The 19,975-nt window shown below is 40.9% G+C and overlaps 1 long non-coding RNA gene across 1 annotated transcript in view; it reads left to right on the forward strand.

The window, feature by feature from the left end:
- The window catches only part of LOC116705568 (uncharacterized), a 16,099-nt gene extending 6,875 nt beyond the window's left edge, over positions 1–9,224 (forward strand). The window contains exon 3 of the long non-coding RNA XR_004335959.1: positions 9,214–9,224. This is a non-coding gene — a long non-coding RNA (uncharacterized LOC116705568). The remainder of the gene's footprint in view (positions 1–9,213) is intronic.
- Positions 9,225–19,975: the final 10,751 nt, after the last annotated feature.

The following is a 19,975-nucleotide window of genomic DNA, read 5'->3' on the forward strand; positions in this document are numbered from 1 at the left end:
AATCAATCAATCACCTGCTGAGCTGAATCAGACAGATTCGTCTCTATGAAATATGTGGTCTTTCCTGTCCGCTCCATGAAACTATGTATTTTTTATGAAAGTATAATACATTCTTTTGACATCTACGTTGAGGCAAATTGATTTGTGTTTTTATTAAAAACAAACATGCTATCCTACTGCTGGTATGAATACTCATCACTCCCATCCCTCTTGTTTCAATAAATGTCTTCCTCAGTGTCTGGAGGATCCGACAGTGTGGTTAAGCCAGTGGTTCCCCTTCAGAAGTCAGACATTAAGTATTTGAATGACAATAATTATGCAGCATTTATGTGAGTGGCCTGCCAGAATTAATCCTCGCTCTTACAAGACTATAAATGCAGAGTCAGATTAAGGCCAAACAAATCTTCGCAGATGGGGGTGAAAATTGACTGTGTTCACTGACAATAACTGTGAGGAGGTAAGTAGTTCATGGGAGTACATCCAATTCGGCGTAACTCGTGGGACATTGCGGCATGCTCATCTGAAGCCGCCCTTCTCTACACACTGGCAACAAATATCGGAGAAAAAAAAGACTTATTGTGATTAACACCGCATAGATTATCGTTCAATGTTTCCCATAGAATCTGCACTTAAGAAATATGGAAACAATTTACTGCACGTCCGACTCATGCATAAGCAATTAGATGAAAACATAAAACACAAACATCAGCAATACCTCTAAGTAAAGGGTAATTAATCTAGCAGTCATTCAGAACAGCATGACCTAAATGCATATTGATCATTCTGATTCAAAAAGGGCATATTTAAAAAAAGAAAAGCTGTTAAGGTGAGATAAAACAGTGAAAAGAGTTTTTACTTAAAGGCACTGGGGCATAGCAGGAAGTCGAGTGGACCGGACTGCGGGGTCGTGGTAAAGCTTAGATCGGGCCAAAAAAAATCAAGCCCCGACTTTACCCTGGCCCGACACATTTACTGTAATTCTGAGCCCAAGTCCAATTTAAACCCAACAATTTTTTAACCCTTGTGTTGTCTTGCCGTCAAAATTGAAAATCAACTCTTTTATTGACGCTTTTTATCAATGTGTTTAACTTTTTCTTCCGTTTTTGTCCCTTTTTTTTCAATGTTTGTCACTTTTTTTAACGTTTTTTTAACACTACGTAACACTTACTCATTAACTTTAGTTTTACAGTTGTTTTTGGAATTTTTGGTCAATAAACCTCATTTATAGGAAATTATGCCTAATGTTTGAGTTAGAAAAGCAGAAATTAGGAATCATTTAGGTTAAAATGGAAGGAATGTGTGTTGATGGATAATCACAGACTGGAACATGTCAATTTTTACTAAACACTATTTCAAAACCACTTCAATTTGTTTTTCAATTGCTATAAAATTGACTAAGACACCCCAAAATTAATGAAAGTAGAGATTTGTACTTGCCAAAGAGCGTTGTGTGGAATCAATCATGTTATTTTTGGTACTTAAAAAGAACATTGATGTAGGATAATCTATTGTTTAAATTGTCCTAATGAATAATGCAACAAGGCCGAAGCATGTAAACTGCGTTGTTTGTTCAGAATGGAATGGATTGCAAATGGATCCGAGAGAAGAAGAAAAAAATGGTGTGGGTAACAGATCAAGGCAGCAACATAAGCCCAAAGCCCTGGAACCATATCAGAGACTTTCTTGTCTCGATCACCTAATTAATACTGTACTTCGCCACGGTCTGCATGCCGACACAGGAGCTGACAACGCAGAGGATATACTGTAGGAGAGACCATGTCTGCTGCTAAAGGACTCCTGGGATATCTGAAACAATCGGGCCTGGTTGCGCAATTATCGAAGACAGCGCTACAGATGAGGGAAGATACGATTTAGTACAGTTTACCGCACACTCAAGTCAGTGCAGGACACATACCCAGAGCTACGGGAGAAGCTGGAGAGGCATAGCTTTCTCCCCACCCAATTAGGCTAATAAAGTAATGATTAAAAACACACAAATGCTTGATCAAGGGCCCGGGCCAAGGACAGTGGCGGGAAATATCGTCCCGACCCGAGAGAATCTAAACTCTAGTTCGTGGAGGGCGGGGCAGGCGGAGCGGGCGTCATTCCCCAAGAGTTACCGCAGTCTAAACTTCTTTTACTACATCTCTGTTTGGAGCATGGAGATACCAGCCACTGTGGAATCAATTTCTCCACTGGCGGTTCAGGTCCATCTACATTTTTCAATTAATTTATTCTCATTACCAGGAAGTAGCTACAGGCAGAAGCAATTTAAGCACCTGTAAAAGAAGGCTCTCAAAATCCTTTCTTGTCACACCATTTTGGTTTTAAATGGATGTCATCAGCAATCAGGGGAAATGCAACACTTAAGATTGTTGTCGTCACAAGTAAACATGGAATAGTGTCAAAGCATAAATAAGTCTTACTGTTATTTACCAAATTTAAGGGCTATCATTTTGAAAGGTGCAACACTTAATGCTTTTGTCCAAAACAATTTTAAAATGCACTTCTTGGTCTGAACATGGATATGCATATGAATGCACGGATCCTTGATCAGGGTTAGGATTAGAATTGCAAACACTGTGAGTCTAAGAGTAAAGTGATTCCAGTAATCCGATTACATGAATTTATGTAAAAAAAAAGAAAGAAATACTTCACAATTGTTTTGAATGTGTGATCATGAAAAGATTGGTATAAAAAGAGACATGGAACAGAAAAATACACACATCCACAACGTGAAACAGGTGTGTCGGAGAAGGAGGATTATGTCATTGATCAATAAATCAAATACATTTCTGCAAGTTAGACAGTGTGCGGGAGTTTCTTTGCAAAAAAAAGACATGAACATCATTTTATGCAGACTAAAATAAAGGATAATTTTGATGTAGGGAATGAGAAAAGTGCTGTTAAAATTCCAGTTTGGAAGAGAAAGCTTGGCAAACTACTGACGCGTCTTAAAAGCAGAAAATATGACATTTAATAAACAAACAGCAAATGCGAAGCATGTTTTCCTCTGTGGATAGAAAGGAAAGATAGTATAGAGATAGAAGCATTGTGCTTTAATTTTGATAGAGTTTCTTTCAAAAGTCCTTTTATAAAGATAAAAGCAGTTGATGAAGTGGTCTTATCTTTGATCCTAAACCAGCTGCTTAGTAGAAAGTAGGCCTGCACGATATTGGAAAAAAATCTGACATTGTGATATATTTTTTTCCCTGTGATATACATTGCGATATGAAAAAAGAAAAATAAGTTTTTAAAAGATGACACAAATAGCTGTGTTTGGAAATAATAAATCATTCTTGACTACTGCTGTGATTTTGTAGGGGAGTGCATCTACATAGAAGAAAAAAATTAAAAAGGATCTTTTTTAATGTGAACCATTCTATGTTGAACTTGTTCAACACAGAATTGTTGAGAAAGTAAGCGCTGTGACACTTGTTACTCTTCTGAAGTGATTTTGGAGAGGGAAATTAGGTAGAAATACGATGATTGACTAGCATGACACCATTGTATTCATATAATAATCAATCCAGGCTGACGTGAATGACAGTGACGGCATGTAGCTTCCTCTAAATTTCAGGTTGTGGTCGACTAGCGGAGCCAGCTCGTTAGTTTGATAAATTGATCAGACCTGCATGTCACCCGCACTAGCAACAACCTCTGTGTATCAAAGAACAATTAAATCAGTGGAAATGACGTTAGATCAGACACAGACTTCTGTAGTAGACTAGTGTTACGTTTCCAGCGTTGCGACTCCAAACCGTAACGTTAGTTTCTTCAGGCTAACTATATTAGCTTCAGTCTAGCTGGTAGCAGCTTTCTGCTTGTTTCTTTAAGCTAACTATATTAGCTTTAGCCTGGCTGGTAGCTGCTTTCTGCTTGCTTCTTTAAGCTAACCATATTAGCTTTAGCCTGGCTGGTAGCAGCTTTCTGCTTGTTTCTTTAAGCTAACTATATTAGCTTTAGCCTGGCTGGTAGCAGCTTTCTGCTTGTTTCTTTAAGCTAACTATATTAGCTTTAGCCTGGCTGGTAGCAGCTTTCTGCTTGTTTCTTTAAGCTAACTGTGATTATGATGCATTAATTAGGTGATTTAGCTTGTATTTGCAGCGAACATAAAACACTGACTACTGTAGCTCCACTGACTACCCATCGTAACTATGACATCACTGTGTCAGTGGCAGCTGCTGCCTACGGTACTATTCTACACATGGAGATCCTCACCTCCCATAACAATGAACCCCGTCGGTCTAACGTCACATACACACATGCCCACATGGCTACCTGTGTTAAAGGCACAGGGTCCGCCAGTATTAATCATGTAAAAGGAGAACGGTAAAAGTTTACTTTTTATCAATCATCGAAAAAAAGGATTAGCGTCAACATCGCAACCTACTGCGATGTAACTATTGCGCATGCTCACATCGCGATGTCAATGCTAAAACACAATATCGCAGAAAGCTGCTAAAACTCATCTCTGGTAGGACGTGAGGAGAACACAATATACAATGCTGCTCAGGAGTATAGGAACCCCTGCTTATGTTGACTAAAAAGAGGAATAAAAAAAAAAACATATTTTTCTAATTGATCTTAATGCCTTAATTAAAAAATGAGGAAAAATCCAACCTTTTAAGGACACCAATTTTCTTTGTGAATGAATAATGTATTGTATATAAATAAATGTTCTTCCTGAAAATACAGAGGGCATAAGTATACACACCCCTATGTTAAATTCCCATAGAGGCAGGCACATTTTATTATTAAAGATTTTTATTATTAAAGGCCAGTTATGTCCTGGGTCCAGGATACTATGCATCCTGATAAGGTTCCATTGGCCCACACCCATGCACACATACACACGCACACAAACACACACATTCCCTTCACCATACCTAGAGATTGGTGTTATTTCAGTTAGCCTAATAGCTGGGTTGGTTTGTATTGAGAGATGATTTTATGGAAAGTACTCCATGCCAATATCTAGGTATGGTGAAGGGTATGTGATGATGTGGGGTTATTTTAATTCCAAAGGCCAAGAGAACTTTATCAGGATGCATAGTGTCCTGGATCCATGAAATAACTGGCCTTAAAAAATAAAAATCTGCCTGGCTCTATGGGAATTTAACACAGGGGTATCTATACTTATGTCCCCTGTATTTCAATACATTATTCATTCGCTACACAAAAACTGGTGTTCTTAAAGGTTGGATTGTTCCTATTTTTTTAATTAAGACAATAAGATCAGTTTTCAAAAGAGGATTTTTTTTATTCATCTTTTTAGTCAACTTAAGCAGGGGTTTCTATACTCATGGACAGCAGTGTACTGCCTTATTCGTGTAGGTTGTTGCTCAAAGACGTTTGTTTTCATATTGTCTTTGACATTTAATATTGTATTGAGTTTGTAATTTTCGAAAAATGAAATAACACATTTCTCCGAAAAAAGGGGAATTCATAAGCAGTAAGATGCATTGGTTCTCAGTTTAATACACTCAGGGGGTTACCTATTACAGCATTTCCTGGTCTGGTATGACTGGTCTGGTATGGTCTGGTATGGTGGCTAACGGCTAACTTTAGATCATTTGTGTAACAATTAGTTCTTGGAAGTTTGTTGTCTCTTACACTACACTATAATTTACAATTCACTCTAACTCTCACTCGTGGCTACAATGTCCATTAGCAAAAGTTATGTAATCTCAAATTCTACTTTTTTGTTAGTAAAATTACCATAACTTGAATGACACCTCAACATTTCCATCCTTTTTACATTCTCCTTTCTACTTGTGAAAGTTCACAGTACTCTACATCCTTAACCGGAAAACTTTAAATGGGCTTGTGAGAGTTTTTCAAATGGCCCATACTTGAGCTGTTTCCTGGTAACGACAGGTAAATCTGTAAGTACTGCGGAGAAAATTAGACTTGACTGCATGCCTCATGTAGCTTTGACTGCAACATTTTCTCCCTTGGCTACAGTTATATTGAAAGTGCAAAACTGTGTCTTTCCCCCAGATGTCTGAAATTCCTGTTTTCCTTCCAGCCAAAAGCCAACTACTCCACCAGATAATAACCTGGACCGGCCATACAGACAGTGTTAGGAGAGCCGATAATGGCCACTGTCACGGTCTGTCAGCAGGAGCAGGTAATGCCTGTGTGTCACCTTATTGTGATACTGGTCAGTTGGGGCTGAAGCAATTCCAGGGCCCGGCAGATGAGTTGCAAGCACATTGAAACTGCAATGACCTGCCTTATTGTTCACACTGATAATAGCATTTACCAAACAGTTTTGTTTAATATTTCTCGAACACAGAGCTAAATATTTGCATTTTTCATTTCTACTTGTTAAATTTGATAAAAAGCCTACAGGAATTGATCCAGAGACCAACTGACAGATGACATTCTGCATCAGATATCTTTTGCTTTTCTTGGTCTCTTTTTGAATTTTTTTTTTTCCATGTGTATGTGCAACTTCTTGTTAGACTTCAACCCACACACCAGAGACAAACTCCTCTTTATCAAAGGATTTTTCTTTGGAGCACTTACATCTCGCTCAGAGTATGCTTACGTTCTACAATGCACATAACTTCTACATAGCAACCTACTTATTAAAGCAACTGTACCCCGCAGAAACAGCAGCAACACTGCATGAGCCAGGGATGCCTGCTGGCTGCCGCCTAAAGTGAATAATGAATGTAACGAAATGTCAAGTGCTCTGTCAATCAAGTGTCTCCTTGCACATGTTTCTGCACCAGTGCTGCAGATATAAATCTGATTCCTGACTTATTCTGATTGCAAAATGAGAAATGCCAATGTTTGTTTAGCCTATAACAATAACCTCAGTAACACACACACACACACACACACACACACACACACACACACAGTGAGTGACAGTGTTAGTTAATCCTAAATCTACACATATTAGGTGATTTTTCCAAAGTGAAAGCAGCTACTAAGAATAAAAAAGAGTGAAATATAGCCTACATTATATCTGACTGCCAAATCAATATGAGCTTATATGATGTCCAGTCATTCTGCTGCTGTGGGAGGGAGCCCTCACAGGCGAGCTCCATTCCTCACTCTCTAATCCAACTCATATGCTTTCCCAGGCAACAAACCCTTTAATTTACTTAGGACTTAAATGTACTGTAAAATTTAAAAGAAATTGGTTGTCATGGGTTGATTACACGTTATCAGAAGTGTAAAAAAAAAAAAAACTGGGCAAGTATCGAGATGTATAGGACAGTATATAAGCAAACCAACAGATATTGAAGATATTTGTTTCTCAGATATGAAACTGCTTCTTTTAAATGGGCATAAAAACAATCAGAAACAAAACTATTACCATTATGTACATGCATATTTGATACTCAGTTCCTGTGTTAGGCATGAGCTAGATTTACATATTTTGAAGCAGAGAGACCTACTAGCTGAGCTCAAAATCTCAGCACGAATCCCTGACTTGAGTAAACAGGGCATGTGACAACACATTCATGACATCCAACATCCACTGGACATACCCTGCTTGCTCTGCTTGTGGGTTATCTAAATGATTGTACAAACATTATTGGGGGGGAGAAAAAGGTGAAGGGTTATGTATTTTTCTTCTTTGTTGGAAGGTAGAGGGATTATTTGAGGGAAGGCATGGGTTGAATGGAGAGAGACAATAGGCAGAACACTGACATGTAAAAGACTCCCACCTTTCATAAAAGCAAGACACCTTGACTGAAACAAATATTGATACATATCATTTGTATTATGTTGATACTGTTGGGGAGTGAAAGATACGTTTCAGCCCCCTGCCCTAATTTTCATATAGTCCCTAAACCTCTTTTACTCTTGTGCATCTTCCAGCCACAACAGCACTCCTGACCTGCTGTAGTGCTGTGTTCACTGGATCACTCACAGCACTGTCATGTTCTGTCCTGTGGGAGTTCCTCCATCCCTATGCCAACCCTGCTGCCCTGGCCTTTTTGTATTTAATAATAGTTATTCACTGCCGTTTGAAGCCAATTTGTAGCAGGTTGATAATTTGTTTGTGTAACCCAAACGCTAGTTTGTACACAAGTGCCAGAATGAACCAGGTGTAAAAATATATTTTTATGACATCAGAACAAAAGAAAACGATTCAGGACTAGGCTGCATTACCAGGGAAACTGGTGTAGAGTTAAGCACCAACAAGATAACCAAACTGGTGGGAAATAAAATGTACATACACCGTATACTCAAACCAAATGAAATACCATTAAAATACTACTAAAACACTAAGTTGCCCCAAACTTACACAAAAACATGAACTATTCAGTCCCCCCCACCTTAATACAGCCAGAAACAAGATATTGTCAATTAAGCTAACATAAGTGGGAAAACAGTGGTTGGCTCTCCTAATTACGTTTCTTAAAAAGAAAAAAAAAGAAGAAAAAAACACAGAATACAGAATGAAAACTTTAAGAAACATTTCTCTAAACATGACTGTGTAACAAATATACCTTGCTTGACATGGAAGCACATTCCCCTTCCCCAGTTAAAAACAGGCAGGTGACTGGAATCTATATTTTCAAATCTTCAAGTTAAATTTATATTAAAAAAAAAAAGAATCTGGACTTCCGGTTGCGACATGTAGAGGGAAGACGCACATGCGAAGGCTCCCGGCTTGCTTCTTGTTACTTTCCTATATAAATAATATTTCTCGGAGCATTTTAATATATCCAACACTGTTCGACCCAGTTTAGTCTACTCCGCATAAGATGAGCAAATCTAAACGCACTAAATCAGCCAACAAAGTAGAAACTCCGGCTACACGTGTTGCTATGAGTGCAGCGGACAAGCTAGCATCTTTCGCAGCTAACGACTCTCCGACACCTACTAAGACTTCTGCAGCTCCCGAAGCACCGGCAGTTGTGGCCATGGACCAATTGTCTGCAGAATTCGCCAAACAGAGAACCTCACTAAAGGAAGATGTGTCTTACCTGATCCAAGAGGCTATTAAACCGCTACAGGATTCAATGGACTCATTACAATCAACGATGAACTCTTTCCAAGGCCGTCTCACCTCCGTTGAGTCTGTGGCTGGTGACAACTTTGAAAGATTAACGGTGGCGGAGTCTACCATTAAAACACTCCAAAACCATAACCAGTCACTTCTGGATCGGATTGACGACCTGGAGAACCGGTCACGGAGATCTAACCTCCGTATATTGAACATCCCTGAAGGCGGCGAAGATGGCAAGGATCCCGTTAAGTTCATGTCTGAGGTATTGATGCAAGCGATGGGCCCCGATGTTTTTCCTGCACCGCCTGAGTTGGAGAGAGCTCACCGGACCCCGACCTTTAGATCCGATCGGAGATCATCCCCCCGCACATTCCTGGTCTGTTTCTCCAGATTTCAGCAGAAAGAAGCTGCGTTACGCTGGGCCAGGAATCACGAGCTCAACTACCAAGGTACCACTATAAGAGTTTACCAAGATGTTAGCGCGGCTCTCGCTAAAAAGAGAGCTGCATTCAACGGCGTTAAACAAGCCTTGTACCGGAGGAACGTCAGATTCCACCTGCTGTACCCGGCCCGGTCTGCGGTGAGTGCGGGGAGATGTGCTCACCTTCGACTCACCTGATGAAGCTCAGAAGTTTCGCTCAGAGTCGGTAAGGAGTAAGACACTACATGCCGCGGTTTGGCTGCGCAGGTAGAGATGGCTAACCACCTGAGTTTGACGACGTGTTGTCAGTCTTCATTATGTCAGCCATTAGGACTGGAGGTATGAACACTCATTTACGTTATTGCTGGACTATGCTGTACACAAGTACTTATCTGGAACTCTTCTACTACTAGCTGCCTGTGTTGCCTTTCAATATTTATGTTATATGTGTTAAGTACAACGTTTTATTATGCTTGATATTTACGGTTATTGTATTGCTCAACCATTTTTTTTTTTTTTATTTTATTTTAACATATCATAATCAATGGGAGCCTTCCGGGCAAAGTGCCAAGAGGAATGTATTGCCAGAAGTTTTTGAAATAGTGTTTAGCCTGCAGCTTGCCTCAGGGAAAAGGACAAGTATAGGCTTAGTTCTAGTTTTGTTTGTGTTCTGGGTATGGGATAGGGTTAGGGGAAAGGACACCACTGAATTTTTGCAACAAATGCTCACTGTTGTTTGCTTAAGAAACAAACATAACTGTGTACTTCATCACAATCTGTGTTTCAACTTACTTCTCTTTACTGTTCTTGTCATTTCATTTTGTTTTTTGTAGTTAAACATGATCGATAGTACTGATGCAAAGAGGGCTGCCATACGATTCATTAGCTGGAATGTAAAAGGTTTGAATCGACCTGTTAAAAGAGCTAGAATGTTTAATCACCTAAAATACTTAAAGTGTGACGTTGCATTCCTACAGGAAACCCACCTACTGGTAAAAGATCAAGTTAGACTTAAAAGAGGTTGGGTGGGGAATATATTCCATTCCAATCTTAACTCTAAAACTTGTGGAACAGCTATATTAATTCATAAAAGAATCCAGTTTAGCGTAACGACTATCTCCTCAGACCCTCAAGGACGTTTTGTAATGGTTTCCGGGCTTCTCTACCATAAGCCTGTGGTCTTGATTAATGTCTATGCCCCAAATTGGGATGATGATAAATTTATGGGGAAAATAATTTCATTAATTCCAGATTTGAACTCACAGCAATTGATATTTGGTGGTGATTTAAACTGTGTAATGAACCCAATATTAGATCGTTCCAATTCTAAATCCACAAACCTGTCTAAAAAGGCCAAGCTACTGTTAACCTTTATGGACCAGATAGGATGTGTTGATCCTTGGCGTTTTTTATTTCCACAAAGCAAGTCCTTTTCCTTTTTCTCTCCTGTACATCACTCCTATAGTAGGATAGATTATTTCTTTATTGACCGAACTCTTCTCCCCTTTGTCACAAACACTGAATACTCAACTATAGTTGAATCAGACCATGCCCCTGTGATTTTGGACCTTGCATTTCCTTCTTGCAAATTAGACCGCCCCTCTTGGAAATTAGACAGAAATCTTTTAGCTGATGAGACCTTTTGTGAAATGATATCCCAAAAAATAGATGACTTTGTAGAATTCAACAAAAAAGATGACACCTCCCCCTCCCTTTTGTGGGAAACATTAAAAGCAGTAATCAGGGGTGAGATTATCTTGTATTCTGCTAAAACAAATAAGATGAAAAGGATAAAGCAAGAGGAACTCACTAAGGCAATAGCTATGGTGGACTCTCAGTACTCCATTTCTCCCTCCCCTGGATTATTTAAAAAGAAACTAGACCTCCAAACGCAATATGATTTGTCATCAACTGAAAAGATAGAACGTCTCCTATTAAAATCACGGGGGTATGTCTATGAACACGGCGATAAACCTGGACGGCTGCTTGCACACCAACTTAGGTGCCGCACCGTGTCTCAACAGATTCCACAAATTCGTAAAGGTGATGGTGAACTAACTATTGACCCGGAGGAAATTAATGAAACATTCGCCTCATTCTACTCAAATCTGTATACGTCAGAGACGACAACTGACAGCTCTGACATGGAAAAAATTTTCAATGATCTCCAAGCTCCTTCCATAAAAGCAAGACATAGGACTGAGACTGAGCTCCCACTAACATGTATAGAAATCATCAATGCGATTAGGGCAATGCAGAATGGCAAGGCGCCTGGCCCTGATGGGTACCCTATAGAGTTTTATAAGAAGTTCTCTAGTAAACTGTCTACACTTTTACTTGATATGTTTAATGACTCTCTATCACGTGGATCCCTCCCACAGACATTGACTGAAGCATCAATCACCCTATTGCTTAAGCCAGGTAAAGATAATTCAGAATGCGGCTCGTACCGGCCCATCTCTCTCTTAAACTGTGACGTGAAGATCTTGGCCAAGGCCCTTGCCTTACGCTTAGAAGCCACAATGCATGACGTAATCTCTGCTGATCAGACTGGTTTTATCTTGGGGCGCCATTCATTTACAAATGTCCGCCGGCTATTGAATACTATTCACTCCCCTGCACTCAATGCGGTCCCCGAGGTGGTCATCGCACTTGATGCAGAGAAAGCCTTTGACAGGGTAGAATGGGGATATTTACTTACATGCCTGAAGAATTTGGTTACGGTCCTAACTTCGTCTATGGATTAAAATCTTATATACCTCACCCAAGGCCTCAGTAATTCAAATGGTAGGCGCTCTCGGTTATTTCGACTGTCAAGAGGCAACCGTAGGGCTGCCCTCAGCCCCAACTGCTATTTGCCCTGGCCATAGAGCCCTTGTCCATTTCACTCAAATCATTACCCTTGCTAAGTGGATCCAAAGGGGGGGGGGGGGGGGGGGAGCATAGAGTCTCTCTGTACGCAGATGTTATTATTGTATGTATCAGACCCTGTTCAAGTGCCCCCCATGTGATTCGTGGCCTTGAGGAGATTTGGTGCTTTCTCTGGGTACAAACTGAATTTTAGTAAAGTGAATGTTACCCTGTAATGACCTGGCTCTTCAAATACAAGACAACATTCTACCTTTCAGAATGTCTAGGAACGGCTTTAGATATTGGGGCATCAACATTACAAGGGACATGCAGAAGTTACCAAGAAGAAAACTTTTATGTTATTTGAGGAGTCAAATCAGACCTGGACAAATGGAAGACACTTCACTTATCTTTAGCAGGAAAAGTGAATTGTATAAAAATGAATGTGCTTCCCAAGTTTCTCTACCTGTTTCAGTGTATTCCACTTTACCTCCCTAAATCTTACTTTAAATCTATTGATAAGATCCTCATTTCATTTTTGTGGGGCGGGAAGAAACCTAGAATACGACTGGAACTGTTACAGAGGCCTAAAATGCAGGGTGGCTTAGCTCTTCCAAATCTTTGTTATTATTATTGGGCCTCAAATGTTCAAAAAATCATGCACTGGCTCCACACTCCGGATACAGACTGGTGCCATTTTGAAGCTGCATCTTGCACTTCAACTTCTCTCGGAGCCCTGGTCACCTCCACCTTTCCCATCTCTATTTCTCAATTCACAGACAATCCAGTAGTCGTAAATACCCTTAAAATATGGTTCCAACTTAGACGTAGCTTCGGGTTCAATAATCTTCTTCATCTAAGTCCCATACATAATAACCATCTTTTTCTCCCAGCTAGATTAGACTCTGAATTTACTTTCTGGCAAAGCCAAGGTATTTACAGATTTAAAGATATGTATATAAACGGTATCTTCCCTAGCTTTGATGACCTATCACATAAATTTGACCTCCCACGATCTAGCCTTTTCCGATATTTCCAAGCCCGTCACTTCCTTCAGCATCATGATCCCAACTTTCCATATGTACCATCATTTTCAGGTTTAGACGCCCTGTTAGAAACTACTTTCAACTTTAAAGGACTTATTTCAAGAATCTACAACTGTATATCTTCCTTTAAAAATACGACTCTTGCAAAGATCAAGGCGGACTGGAAGAATGAGCTGGGTGGGGGCTTGGAAGAAGGCATTTGGGACAGTGCTCTGCTAAGAGTGAATGACAGCACTTCATGTGCCAAATTAAGTATAATACAATTTAAGATCGTACATCGCATCCACTATTCCAAAGACAGACTTGCTAAAATATACCCTGACATAGATGCAACCTGCGACAGATGTCGAACCACTCCTGCCGACCTGACCCATATGTTTTGGTCGTGCTCGGCCCTAGCATCGTACTGGTCTGTAATCTTTAAAACACTGTCAGAAGCCCTTGGTATTGACCTACAACCTAATGCAGTAATGGCCATATTTGGCACTACTGACAGTAGATACTCGACAATAAGGAAAAAAGATAAAACCATCATTGCTTTTACAACATTGCTTGCACGCAGGAGAATTTTATTGCATTGGAAAGCTAAACATCACCTAATGTATCTCTGTGGTTTAATGACCTAATGCAGCTCATACAGTTAGAGAAATAAAATACACTCTCAGGGGGTCCAGGGACAAATTCTTCTGTCTGGGGTTCAGTGCTGAAGTATTTGGGTAAGCTTAAAACTGTGCCCACTTAGCAACCGTCTAGCACTTACAGTTGTGATTCGTCCATGAGAACTATAGTGTGCAGTACATAATTTCTACAATGGTGAGCTTAGTTTATTTTATTTTATTTATTTTTTTTTTTTTGTTTCGTGTTTCCTTTTTATTACTCAGTCACTATTATTATTACTATTTGTTGCTATTGTCATTGTTCTTATTATTATCCTTTATACTTTTTGGATGGGTGTCCTACTTGTTCTGGGGAGGTAGGGGGGGGGGGGGGTGGTATAACTCATACAAAACGATAACGTGGACATTGGTCCTTTTGTGAATCTTGTTTCTGTGTGCTATCCTGTACTATCAATGTTCAATAAAAAACAATTAAAAAAAAAAAAAAAAAAAAAAAAAGAATCTTTTAAAACCACCTGTTTGGGTGGTAATAGAGTCAGGAGCAGACACGGAGGAAAGGTTGGGAAACAGGATCAGAGGTTTATTTAATACAACGGAAAAATAGTGCAAAGAAATCTTGGCACTGAGAGCGGGTGGACAGGTAGGAGGCAGTTCCCAAAAAAATAAAAATAAAAGCTTGGGCAGGCAGACGGGCTGAAGCAAACCATGACAGTACCTCCCCTGGGCGGCATGGAACTCCCTAACCATGTCTGCATCTAAAATAAAAGACCAGGGGGATCAATTGCCTCTCCTCCGGGCTGTAACACTCGGACTCCATGAGGTATTGCAAGCCCCTGCCACGACGGGGGACAGTCATAATCCGACACACCGTGTAAGCAGGGAGGCCATCCACGACCCAGGCGGGAGGAGGGGGTCCGGTAGGAGGGCACAGAGGGCTGGAAGAGACAGGTAGCCTCAATCGGACAGCCGAGGGGTCGATGATGCAGGCAACAACAAAGTGACCGATGAGCCAGGGGAGGGTTTCTTAGGGTCAGTCCTAAGAGGAATGTTTTTAGAAGAAAGCCAAACACTCTGACCTGGTCTATACGTTGGGGCTGGAATCCAGCAATGATCAGCGTGGCGGCAATTGCTAGCCACGGAGCAGAGAAGAGCAGACTGGGTCTCCCTCCAAATCTTACGGCAGTGTCTGAGGTGGAGCTGGACTGAGGGAATAGTCAATTCACCCTCCTGAGATGGAACAGAGGGGGTTGATACCCGAGGGAGGCCTCAAATGGAGACAGTCCCGTGGCCGAGCTGGTCAGAGAGTTGTGTGGATACTCCACCCAGGCGAGATGAGAAGGAGGATGGATTGGTGGAAGCCACACAACACAGAGCTGCTTCCAAGTCTTGATTGGCCCTCACTGCTTGCCCATTAGTCTGAGGGTGAAAACCAGACAATAGTCACACCAGCACAGTTGCACCAAGAGATCGGCAAACCTGGGATGTGAATTGAGGTCCTCTGTCCAAGACTGTATCCAGGTGGATTTGGCCATTCAGCGACTGCTCTTATCTTCTCCGGATCCATCTTCTGCTCGCCTCAGGGATATACACACACAAAAAAAACTCAGATTTAGTGTGGAACTCACTTTTCCAACTTTGAAGAGCTTGTTCTCAAGTAGTCTCTGGAGCCCCTGGCAGACATGGGAAACATGATGAGCAATGTCTAGAAAAAAAATGAGGATGTCATCCAGATATACATCTGGAAAGCAGTTTAAAAAAAAAATCTGAGCACATCATTAACAAGGTTTCTGAATACTGCAGGTGTATTAGTCAAACCGAAAGGCATCACCAAGTACTCAAAGTGACCCTGGGGTGTGTTGAATGCGGTCTTCCATTCGTCCCCCTCCTTAATCCGAACCAGGTGATAGGCGGCGAAGGTCGAACTTGGTAAAGATAGTGGCTTGCTGTAGGGACTCAAAAAAAGAAAACACCTGCCCCAACTGGGGAGGAGGATGGCCCAATGAGTCCCGCGTGAAGAGAGTCCCTGATGTAACTCTCCATCGCTTCCCTTTCAGGCCGAGACAAATTACAGAGCCTGCTGGTGGGTAAAGGTGCATCAGGGAGCAGTTTTATTTCACAGTCATAGGATCGGTGCAGAGGTAGTGATTGTGTCACTGTGTATACGTTTGGGTACTCCATACACATAAAAGTATCTCTGATATATATCTGATACAGCGATATAAAACCCCATCTTTCAGACAAACCCTGTCTCATTGTTGGACCAGTTTGCGGACACCTTGTAGTCACTTAGTCAGTTCTTGATTTGATGGGCACTTGGCACACTGCCAAGTCTTGAACGTAACAATCGCCTGATCTGCTTCCTGCAGTGCTTGTAGGTCAGCTTTTTCCCGCATTGGAGGAGCCTGAATTGCTAGAGTTGTGACAAGTTCCTGAGGTGGAATCTGTGGCCCTTTTAATGGTTCCTGCATCATGCTGGGTACTTTGATGCCAGGGGTCACTGAAGACATGCATCTGCATTCCCATTTGTAGTGCCTTGATGATATTTGATGTCAAAGTGAAATGCAGCCAGCTCTGAAACCCAACGTTGTTCCACAGCCCCAAGTTTGACTGTTTTCAAATAGCTCAGAGAGATTATCACAGAGATTATTGTAACTAAAGACAGTGAACTTATTCCCCAGCAAGTACTCCCTAAACTTGTCTGTCACTGCTCATTTCAGGGCCAACAGCTCCAATTCCTTGAGCTTGAGGTCTTCGTAGGCCTTCTTGATCCTGTGACAATACTGCACCAAGTCCTGCTTGACTTGCATCAATTTCAAGAGCAAATGGTTTTGCAAAGTCAGCATAGCCAAGGACTGGGGCACTGACTAATCATTCCTTTAAGGTCTGAAAGCCCTGCTCACACTCTTCATTCTACTTCTCCAGGATGGAGCCTTTGCCATGGCCCTTGAACTTGTGTTTGCTCCCAATTACATCTGCTACCAGATGGTGTAACTGGCGCTGCCAGCTTTGAAAATCCCTCCACAAAGCGGTGGTAATCAGATGCTAAACCACAGAATGACTGAAGCTCTTTTGCAATGGTGGGTCGCTTCCACACTAATCTTGGCTCCGAGACTCACAGACTCACGGACTTTGGTGCGCGTTCTCGCAAAATTCGGACAGGCTTAGGGTTTTCCCAAGGACGAATTTCAAAGGGCGTGAGGGTGTAAGTACATACTTACCAAGCCCTTTCCGTGTGTCTGCATCGATGCAGACTTTACCAAAGGGAATTACCCATAGTTCAAAGCGTTGTGATGTTTACCGTGGAGACCATAGAGAAATACAAAAATTACAAAGGTAAACAACAGCACAACACACGACTATGTAACAGAACGGACCTGTGGTCCAGCTTCTAAAAAATTTTTGGAATCAGCCAGCCGTCTCCTGTGCCTTGGCCATGTGGAAAGTAACAAACTTAAAATGAAAATTCCCAAACCGGCACGTGCTAGCTGTATCTTTGTTATTAAAAGTCGCCAAGGTGACATGTGATCTCGTAAAGTGCTGTCCCAATCCCATTTATACCTATCTGAGCCCATGTGACCTCACATGCTCACTTACTTAGCACCTGAGATCAAATAAGTCCAAGTCTTTAGTCCTTTGTCCTCAGGGCTCACTTTGGGATTGGGCCTCTGTGTTGCTGCATTTAAACACGGAAAACAACATTCTGTAGCCACTGGCTGGGAGCTATGGTGGAGCTAGCACATCATTTTCTGCTCAAATAATTGAAAGATGACGCCACACTCTGTGCTTCTTTCCAACTAAGGCCTCCTGCACACTGCCAGCATGTTGTGAGCGTGGCTTGAGCGTGGCGTGTCTGTTGCGTGTCAGCTGCGTGGCGTCTGCATGCCGTTTTCTTTGTCTTTGCACACCCGAAACGTGTCTGACGCGGCACTGCTGCCTTGTCTGTACACGTGTATTTTTCCCATCGGTAAAATTACATAATTCTTTACCCTACCCGGGCGGTCTGTTCCCAGTGTAAGCCGGTGGTTTGCAACACTTTTAACACTCTACACTCGTTCTGCTTTGGCACAATTTGAACTTTGCCACTTCCTTGTTGTGATGGATTGTTTTTTCTACAATCAATACAATTCCACTTTCTGGGGCTGTTATTTTGTACCTTTTGAGGGTTGCATCTGCCAAAACCAAGGCTTGCATGACCCTCTTGTTCCTGCCCTACAACATCACTCCACCTGTTATCAGTTGTGCTGTCTGCACTTTAAGTGCTCCATTCACTTCGAGAGTAGATCCCCTACACTTCTAACTTCTTGTTAAAGTCAGTTAACATCCACTTCTGTCTTGGTTTTAACTGTTTGCCTGACTGTGTTGGGCTAGAAAATTCTGAGTCTTCCAGGCTGTGAGTAACTTCTTCATTTATAGACAAAAACTGATCATTTCTTTTAGGTGTCTTACATTATCATTATCAGTAGCAACATCAGTGGAGGCATCAGCCAGTCTTAATCTGCCTTGTAACACACTTGATGCACCCTAGGCTCTTATCACACTCATTCTTAAACCTCAACCCTCAAACCCCCTGTTATTCTTTTTTTTCTTTTGCAAAGGAAATACCATTTTCTTACTATTTTAATTGGACACTTTCCCATGTCTTTGAAAGGGTAAATCCTATATCGGATCTGCTAGAATGGTCAACATACTGTAGTTAGGTTTAGGCATGAGGAGTGGGAATTGGTTAAGGTTAGGGTAAGAATACCAGGGTAAGCCAATCAGACGCAGAATAAGGCCGGCCACGAGGCATGACGTCCCGTCTAGCGGATCTGATCTAGCATCTTCCCTTTTGCATATTTAACACACAGACACGAGAGCGGTATCAATCTTCTCATCTAACGTTTGGCAAGAAGGAAGTTAATAGTAGACGTATTTCTTTTTATTAAAACAAACTAAAAAAATGCAACAAGAAAAGCAAATAAGCCAATTTACACAACACATTCTATGGTGATTTATCAATGATAGATTTAAATTGTAGTTTGTATAACCCTTTACAGCAAGTAGGGGTTGAAGTTTGATCACTACTTGGCGCACTTTAGTTTTCTTTTAAATGATTTACAAATCAAATTGAATCTGTCTTTGAGTGGCATTACCCACTTAGGAGTTACATCTTAACTGGTGTCATGGTGGATAGAAAAGTTCTCAAACAGGAAACTGGAGCAGAGCTAACAGTGTGATCCCAAGATCACCAAGAAAATAGGTTTGAATGAAAGATGATGATGATGATGATGATGATGATGAGGTATACTTTATTAGTCCTGCAAGGGGAATGATCCCCTGTTCCTCTCTTTCTCCCCCTGTACACCTCCAAACTCTGCTTGGGTTTGATACTTGCTGTTACACTCACTAGCTTCACATGCAAACTAACCTGAACCTGAAATTAGCACTACGCTTGCATTTGTTTGTTTATTAATGCGGGCAAAATGGAAATAAGCAACGGACGTGTGATGAATATTGAGCAGTTCAGCTTTGAGCAACATATGCCTATTCTTGTAAATAAATGCATAAATTAGTATGTAAATGATTGCTTTATCTGCTGATGTGCAGTTATCTAGTTCATTACCGTTTGGTCAATATCTTCATTATCACAATAAAGACGTGGTTTTCTTCTAAATTAAGGAGTCCATCCTTCAGTTTGGATGGAGCCTTGCTCACACTGTGATCTATAGGGTATTGCTCTAATTTTTCTGCGCAACTCTTGGAAGTGTTTAGAAACTAGATACAAACAATGATGGAGGTAATATCAGACTATATTTATGAAATGAGAACAAACTGCCTTTGAAACATTCTGTTTTCATATATACTGAAAAGTGATTTGTTGGAATATGAATAAGCCTATTTATTTTAGTATCATTTTTTTAAACACATTTTATTCATGAATTATTTACACCCTGTATAAATTTGACTTTGGACCTATACTGTATATAAAGTCAGTGGATTAGGGCACTTCAACAAAAAAAACTGATACTTAAAATAATGGTTCAGAGTAAAAGTAAGCTTTTTTCACCTGGGTCGAACA

The sequence above is a fragment of the Etheostoma spectabile genome, chromosome 17, assembly GCF_008692095.1.
Source record: "Etheostoma spectabile isolate EspeVRDwgs_2016 chromosome 17, UIUC_Espe_1.0, whole genome shotgun sequence".
In the NCBI taxonomy this organism is placed as follows: Eukaryota; Metazoa; Chordata; class Actinopteri; order Perciformes; family Percidae; genus Etheostoma; species Etheostoma spectabile.